General features: G+C 37.8%; 1 protein-coding gene across 2 annotated transcripts in view; it reads right to left on the bottom strand.

Moving 5' to 3' along the window:
* The window catches only part of LOC138032396 (uncharacterized), a 58,066-nt gene that overhangs the window by 7,692 nt on the left and 42,874 nt on the right, over positions 1-7,500 (bottom strand). The window contains exons 1-2 of one of the 2 annotated variants that reach the window (XM_068880063.1): positions 5,712-7,500; positions 5,391-5,504 (exon numbers count right to left, since the gene is read on the bottom strand). The exon at positions 5,712-7,500 is cut by the window's right edge and continues 177 nt beyond it. The gene's annotated coding sequence lies outside the window, so the exon portion shown is untranslated. Of the gene's footprint in view, positions 1-3,745; positions 5,505-5,711 lie in introns of those variants that run through there. The other variant, XR_011128360.1, reaches the window with a different exon arrangement.

Genomic DNA, 7,500 nt, shown 5'->3' with positions numbered 1-7,500 from the left:
ATGTTCTTCTACACTGAATTGAAATGAACAGAGTGGATTTAACAGCAGTAACTTGTATTTTCATTCACAGATTTCAGTTTCGACCAGAGTTTCGACGGTGTACAATGTGTTCGTTGTTAGCATTTTCAGAGGTATAAGACTTCTTATTGTAGTTGTTTTAATGCATTTTTTTTCGGTTATCTGTATTAGTCAAGTGCGTGATGATCTTTTACAGTTGAAGCGAATTGAGCCAACGAATTGTAAAAAATTGACAGCAGTATTTTTGTTTACAGATCCTTAGATTCGTGTAGGCAGCCACGGGATCGACCAGGTGCTTTCCTCAAACACAAGGTAAGAATCAAGAAAAATTCGCACTTATTTTAATTTAATTTATTTCATTAGAAAGACGATTTATTACTCTCGACAACTCTTGCGAAGTCTCTGTTTTTGTGTGAACATAGAAACCAGTCTTTGTAGCCAGAAAGCACATAACAAACATGCACTAAAAAATTACAAGAACGTGCACGGGACAATCGCCCAGGACCTGCTGAGACATTTTGAAGTGCTTAAGAAATGCAGGAACAAATTTGACTGTTAATTGTACGAAATGATTTTCATAAGAACTTTAAAGCCAAATCTCAACGTGCAATCAGACTCTATTCGTGCGAAAGTATTTTTATAATCTTTGCACCTTGTTATGTCAGTTTTCGCGCCATATCGCTTTAAATGCTGTAATTTGCATGATCAAACAGGTTTCCTTGATAATGGATTCATGACTACTCCGAAACGTCAGATTTTATCGTTCGTTTTTACTATTTTATGTTTTAAGAAATCTCTTAAAATTACACTAAAAAATAATACAGATAAGAGTTGTGCCATGCTTTTAGCATGGTTTACATAAGCTAAAATTCTCAGCCTAAAATAAGGAAACCCTAAAGTTAATTACTTTAGTTTGAAAAAATAGACATTGTCAAATGATAAGAACCATTTGCATGTGAGGATGGCAAAAGGCTGCGTGGATGCAAATGGATTAAAATATGAATTTTTAAAATTTGTTAGGCTGAACATTAAGTCAAACATTCAAGCTTGGCTAAGAAATTTTTGTAAAGTTTGACAAATTTCGTTGCAAGTTGTACCAAAATGGGAAAATGCTTTCTTTCATGAAGTTTAAGCTTTTAACAACTATTCCATAACTGTAGGGAGCAATTTCTGCATTTTTTAAACATTTTTAGCAAAGACACTGTGAAACAACCTCCTACGTTAAATTGCCAAAATGATATATTTATTTTGAATGTAATCACTTAAAGGTCTGCCTATGACAAATTTCCTTTGGTTGTCCAGACACGTTTGAAAGTATTCAAAAGAGACCCTTTTGTAAGAACCTTTTGGTAGATATTTGGCATAATTCTACAAAACCCTGTTTAACGAACTAAAATCAAGCAGGTTCTATATGTGAGTAACAGTTAAATTGCAATAAGCACTTAAACTAAGGACTTTGACTTTGAGATCGCAAATATTTAGTTTTCTGGCAATCAATACCTCTATCTCCTACATAGAAATTAGAACCTTGTCAAGAACCCACCTTAAGACTGAATTTCCAAGTATCCCTATTTTGCCAGAAAAAAAATATATATATGTTCGTATATGCAGGCTTTTACTATTGTTTTTTTTTATCTGACTAAGAACACTTTTGTTGGTTCTGGTTAGACTGTGGTTTTAATTGTTAGAATGCTTCTGATGATCAGCTGTTTTGTATTGGGTTGGGTGCTTAATTAAGACATACTATTGTTCATACAATGTATGATTGTGTCAGCAATAACTGTTGTTGTCATCAACACATACATTGACAAAACAATTATTGTTATTGTGACCAACGGCACTATTTCTTTTTTACTTGGCAGATTGTTTACTTTTTCTTTTCAACAATCACACATTATCTTTAGTCATACTTTGTCTTTGAAGGAAGCCAAACTGAGTTAGGCCTGTGACGATGGGCATTCTTTGTTTGTTCATTCTTACGACCCTTTCTCTTCGATCAGGTTGAGTTAGGCTTGTGACAATGGCCATTCATTGTTTGTTCATTCTTACGACCCCCTCTCTTCCTTCAGGTTAAGTTAGGGCATTCATGGTTTGCACTGAGAACTTTGTTTCCTTTTTGGCCCTCTATTCAGTTGTCTATTAAGTTTCAATTCTCCTTTAATGTGAATGGGTGCACATCCGTGTCATTGGGAGGAAGATGCTCAACAGTTGTTCAGTCATGGTAACATTTTAAATTTTATTAAAATTATTTATGTAATGGAGAAAGTCCATTCATTTTGACCAGTTTAACTGCTAGACCTATATGGCCTGCTGAAATTTTACTGATCTTGTCATCCATCCAGCTCAAGATGTGACCGTCATATTTGGCGAGTCAAGGGAATTTTTTTTTTAATTTTTCAGTTGATCTGGAAAGATATATAGCTAAATTTGTTGACTGCTCTGCACCATGATAACAAATAGATAGATCTTATTACCTCAAGCTGTTTTTTTTTTTTTTTTTGCCAAACCGCAAAGACATTCATGATAAATAAACATGTTTCAACTTAAGCGTAAGGTTTCTGCATCTAAGAATTACAGGGGCTCGAATCTACTTTTTACAAATACTTACAATCACAGGATGCCCACATAATGTGTTTGACCCTTGGTATTATTGAATTTAGAAGCAATGTATGAGAATAGCAAAAAAGTTCCATATTATTGTACAATTCTGGGATAAATATTTGCATATAAGATGAGAATAAACTAACCTTACAGAGATTAACACAGACTAACACATATCGTGCAATTTACCTTTCGACACACCCATCCGAAAAATTGGTTTTTGCCCTGAGCGGGACTCGAACCCACGTCTCCCTGATTACTAGTCGGGCATGCTAAGCCACTACACCATCAGGGCAAAAACCAATTTTCGGATGGGTGTGTCGAAAGGTAAAATGCACGATATGTGTTAGTCTGTGTTAATCTCTGTAATGTAGTCTATGCCTTTCATTGCCTCGAAATCTCTCTTTCACTTTCATGTGTTCTAAGCCCTGTCTGGGGTTATAGAGGCGAGGATATACACTCAAGTGAAGAAAAGTTGGGCCCTAGGGATCCCCACGCTGCTAAGTTGCCCCATTAATCTGCTGCGTTGCCAGCGTGGTGGCCTTGATGGTGTAGTGGCTTAGCATGCCCGACTAGTAATCAGGGAGACGTGGGTTCGAGTCCCGCTCAGGGCAAAAACCAATTTTTCGGATGGGTGTGTCGAAAGGTAAAATGCACGATATGTGTTAGTCTGTGTTAATCTCTGTAATGTAGTCTATGCCTTTCATTGTTTCGAAATCTCTCTTTCACTTTCATGTGAATAAACTAACCTTCATCCGAAATGTTCTGCTGTGTCGTTATTGTGGCTGCTTGTGGGAAAATTTAGCGATTTCAAGGACGTGTTGCTCTGGTAAAAATTGCTACAATTTGCCATTTTCAGCCATAATAACAACAGCACATCATTTCAGAGAGTTTATCCTCATCTTGTGTAAACATTTATTGCAGAATAGTACAATAATAATTATGGAACTTTTTGCTATTCTCATACATTACTTCTAAATTCACCCTTTGTGTGGGTTCCCTGTGATAACAGTGATCAGTGAGTCCATAGCTAGATCTGAAAACTCAATCAGCATTACTGCTGGCTCTACCCAATTAATTAATATTGGTCTCTAATTTATTTCCTTTTCAATTATTTTTCAGGCTACCATGGAAATAGCAAGGAATTGGACATTAGCAATTGTGTAACTGAAGGGATCAATAAAAATGTAAAATGAAGAGCTAGTTCAAGGTTCCAGTTGTTCTGCCTTATTGTAGACAATACAGGTTTATCCTAGCAAGTATTTTATTGCTTTTGTGTACAATGTTGCTAGGTATTATGAATTTATTCTGTGCTCGCTTTCCAGGGTGACAACAGTCTCCTAAAATTGAAAGTGCTCAAGACAGCAGTACATGTAGAGTATCATACTAACACAAGAACTACAGCTGTGTGATTCACATTATCGTTCCATTATCATTATCAATATAAGTATTGTTATTGTTATCATCATCATCAATTATTATTATTCCTTTCATTTCTATAAACATTAATTAATTAATTTAATTCCTGGCTGGGAAATAAATTTGATCAGCTGGTTGGGAAACCAACCAATTTTATCTAGCTGGCTGGGAAATTTCTTGTGTGTCTTGCTGGGAAAAAGGAACAGATAATGTTTTCCCAGCAACACTGAAAAACACCTGAAAATGCCTTAATAACATTTATTTTCATTAACTGGGGTATAATAATACATTTTACAACAAATTGGTCGTTGGGTGCCCCTGAATTATTTTCCTCTGAGTCATTGTTTGCACAAAATCGTGCAAGAAAATCGTTGACATCATTTCTTTTTTCGCGAAAGGATGAGATTTGTGACAAGGCCCCCAAAGTGAACTGTATCAAATGTGGAGAAGTACTCATCACTCAAGTGAGATTACACCAAAGAACGGAGTGCAAGGCTGTTTGTGAACAACCTCCCATTGTTGTCACTACAGAGACACATGTGGAGGTGCCACGCCCTCTCAGGAAGATCAGTTGTACGCTATCCCTCAGGGAGACTAGACGTTTTTTTTTTTTTTTCATTTTATAAATAGTCGCCCATTGTTGAGGAAACACAATGAAAATTGCTGCTGAAAATAGGTAAGTGGAAAAATGCCACCTTCCAACGTCTGAGGATGAAAAATTTGCTTTCCAAAGAAATTTTTTAATGAACTCTTCTCACAAGGGCAGGGAAGAAGTGCTTGATATCGAGTTGCTCACCATGAAACAAATCGGTTTGTTGCTAACAGAAATTTAACTTCTCGGTCAGTGTATGTATCGACCAGTTTCTAAAATCACTCTAAAAAAGGTAATTATTCAAAACAGGTTTACCCAATACAAAACGCACCCTTTGATGTGCGTCTTCAGCAGCTCTGAGATGAGGCTGTTGCAAGTGCAGCAAGCCCCTAACCCACAGCTGTAATGGTGTGAAATTTCTCTCTGAGGAAGTGAGACCATTGTCATTACCTGCAGTAAAGATGCTCAGTCGTCTGTTTATCGTGGGCAAGTATACCTTAGTGTAGACAGAAAATGTGGATTTCATTACAAGCATCAAGAAGACCTTGGTTTTCCATGTGGTAAAATAGTTGATAGAAGACATGCGTACAACTCGTAAACACAGCCCTCCAGAGCCTCTCGATTCGTTGGTTTTTGTACGCTTCGACTGGTTGTATGACTGCCTCTATTTGGATCTCTTAAGGGATGTGACAGCATGAACAAAGCTACATCAACGTTTCCCCCTTGTTTATGCGACCTTATTCTTGATGGCAAACCATACCTTCTCACGGTTCCCTGGAACAGACTTAAAACCCTAGAGCACGGTTGTTTATGTTGCAGTGCAAGTATCATTCTCGAGTGATCGTCGATGCCACCATGGATGACGAACTTCCACCTGCAGAAATAACAGTCAAAAACTTTTCCTGAGTACTTTACTAAGAATCTCATGTTGTTGCACTTTCACCCCCTGGATCTTAAGGTTATTTTGGTAACAAAGATTTCCTGTCAGATCCAATTAGGCTGAGCAGGCATGACCGCTACTGAGCCAGGTCCTTTTACTCTAAATTGCGGAATGCGCTTCATTGGGCAGAGTGATACTTACCGTGTCATTTTATGGTTACCATCGATGTGCCATAAGGCAAGCGGCCCACGGACTTGATAACGCCGTCTGTGTACAGTTTGAAGATTAAGAGCCTGTAGAAGAACTCCTGCGAGGTTAACTCTTCGCCTTGCCTCGCGTATTTTGTTTTGCTGAATACGTAACCCTCTCGCCTGAAGAAAACCGGTCATCCGCCTGTAGCCAGTATTAGTAAATTCTCCCAAAATGGTGAGCACGATGTTGTCCAGATCCTATTCCTCTATTTCCGAATACACGGATCTTGCCGTCATACCAAACTCCGTCAATAGACGATGTACAGTGCGTGCACTAACTCCCAGTAGTCTTCCAATGTCAAAAACATTAAAACATCGCTCCAAGAGGAATTCTCTTGGAATCAGATATCTGGGCCGACCTCGATCTCCCAGGAATAAATGTTGAGGTGGAGGGCACTCTGTGGCCAGTTGCAAACAGTTAATAGCCATCAAATCGCGAGCTGAACCTATCAAGTGCACAACCTCTTCGCCAATTCCAAATATGTCAAAATATCGAATAACTAACCCATGTAGCAAGTCTAGTCAGAAATGTAACGCGTCCATCATGTTTGAATCGACATCATTTGCCTCAAGTGTACAAATAACATTAAATAACATTTCTCGAATATTTCTCAACGCCTCCAACTCATCAATTCTTACAAGGGGTTCGCTCACCATCCGCCATGTTTTCCCGTGACGCGGGAACAGAGCAACCTCGCCTCCTCTTTAGTCACCAGTGCCGACCGAATTTGAAGCCTCATAAAATTTCAAGCATCACAAAATTTGGACGTGTCAAAAAATTTGATGATCAAGGAAATTCGATGCATCAAGAATTTTTACGACAATTTAGTGTCCGCGTAAATTAAGATTTCAATCGTAAATTTGGAGGATACGAAAGTTTAGTGTTCGCGTAAATTAAGATTTCAATCATAAATGTAGTGTTCGCATAAATTAAGATTTCAATCATAAATTTGCAGTCATTTCGGTTGATTCCTGCTCAGTATCAGAAGGCAGACCAACAATCTTGAGATTATACCTTATAGCTGTAAGCTTCCGAAACATCAATTATAGCGGCTAGTTCATCCACTCTACTTTCGATAGTTAGCAACTTCTTTTCAATCATCTTCAGTTTATCGGATGCATCCTTGTAAAACTGACTCAGCTCATCATAACTATCGCTGTAAAATTGCAGATCAATCTTTTGAGTCTGCTTGAATGGTCTCTCCAGATGATCTTCGAGGCTTTGCATATGTTAACTCATATTCGGCCATCTTGATTCCTCAGCTTCTCTCAAAGTTGACAACTCTTTCGTAAGTTCTTCAGTTTGCTTCTTTAAGGCGTCCTTTTCCCGTTTAAGTTGTTTCGTAGCCATCACCGTTTAACATAAAACTCTTTAGTATGTTGATTTCAACGAATATTTTTATATGGACCGAGGTGGGCATCGCTCACACGTCCAACCTCTCACACACACCTGTCGCCCCTGTTCTGATTTGTGTCTGAAAAATCCATTTATCACCCAGGCAATTAAGATTTCAATCATAAATTTGGAGGTTACAAAACTGTAGTGTTTGCGTAAATTAAGATTTCATTCATAAATTCAAAATTAAAGTTTGGCAGAAATTACCCTTCATATAGGCGGGGGCAGATATAGCGAAAAGTATTCCCGGTAATAATAATATATCAAATCAGCAAGATTAAATCTGGATGCAGTATTGTCACAATGTACATGTACATGCCTGAAAGATTCAAGATGTTGGTTT

The sequence above is a fragment of the Montipora capricornis genome, chromosome 14, assembly GCF_036669925.1.
Source record: "Montipora capricornis isolate CH-2021 chromosome 14, ASM3666992v2, whole genome shotgun sequence".
Taxonomy (NCBI): domain Eukaryota; kingdom Metazoa; phylum Cnidaria; class Anthozoa; order Scleractinia; family Acroporidae; genus Montipora; species Montipora capricornis.
The sequence above is the reverse complement of the archived record's forward strand: the minus strand, read 5'-3'. Positions and strand labels throughout refer to the sequence as shown.